The sequence below is a fragment of the Saccopteryx leptura genome, chromosome X (assembly GCF_036850995.1).
Source record: "Saccopteryx leptura isolate mSacLep1 chromosome X, mSacLep1_pri_phased_curated, whole genome shotgun sequence".
Taxonomy (NCBI): Eukaryota; Metazoa; Chordata; class Mammalia; order Chiroptera; family Emballonuridae; genus Saccopteryx; species Saccopteryx leptura.
Genome location: NC_089516.1, coordinates 95,212,662 through 95,213,599, shown reverse-complemented (window position 1 = coordinate 95,213,599; position 938 = coordinate 95,212,662). Strand labels below are relative to the sequence as shown.

Here is a 938-nt window from a genome sequence, read left to right as displayed (position 1 = left end):
TTTAACTTTGAGTGGTAACCACAAAATGCAATATACAGATAATGTATTATAGAATTATACACACAAAATTTACATAAACTTATTAACCAATGTCACTCCAATAAATTTAATTTTAAAATAAATAAATAGCCCTGGCTGGTTGGCTAAGTGGATAGAGCCTCAGCCCTACATGCAAAAGTCTTAAGTTCAATCCCCAGTCAGGGCACATATGAGAAGCAACCATGTACTTCTCTCCTCCTCCCTCTCCCTCATCTCTCTCTCTTCCTCTCATGCAGCCATTGGCTCGGTTGGTTCAAATGCATTTGCCCCAGGTGCTGAGGAGAATTCTGTTGATTCAAGCATTGGGTCCAGATAAGAGGTAGCCAGGTTGATCCTGGTCAGAGCATATGAGGGAATCTGTCTTTCTATCCCCTTTCCTTTTACTTAAGAAATTTTTAAATAAATAAATGTCATATATATGTAATATATATAGCATACATATATGCTATAATAATCATATATTATGCATCTTTTTTTTTCATCTCAAATGGGTAATGTGTTGATGTTGTAACAATGTTTGAGGGAGGCCCATGTCACACAAGAGTATGAACACCCAAATCATCACACTTATTAACTACATATCTTTTTTGTATGTAACTTTTTAGGACTAGCTTCTTTCACTCAGCATAATACCCTAAAGTTTCATCCATGATTGATTATGTATATCAATCATTCATTCTTTTCTTAAACACTGAAATGAATTTCAACATATGGGGGTGTCAGGTTTTGGTTTTTTTTTACCAGTTCACTGGTTGAAGGACATTGGTGTTACTGTTTTGCCCATTACAAATATAGCTGCTATAAAAAAAATCACATAGAGTTTTTCATTTAAACATAAATTTTTATTTTTCTGAGATAAACATTCAAAATTGCAACTGCTCATCTGACATGTAGTGGCA

The 938-nt window shown here is 34.2% G+C and overlaps 1 non-coding gene across 1 annotated transcript; it reads right to left on the bottom strand.

Moving 5' to 3' along the window:
• Positions 1 to 520: 520 nt before the first annotated feature.
• Positions 521 to 625, bottom strand: LOC136386684 (small nucleolar RNA U13). Its single transcript, XR_010748031.1, has one exon. It is a non-coding gene; the product is annotated as a small nucleolar RNA U13 (small nucleolar RNA).
• Positions 626 to 938: the final 313 nt, after the last annotated feature.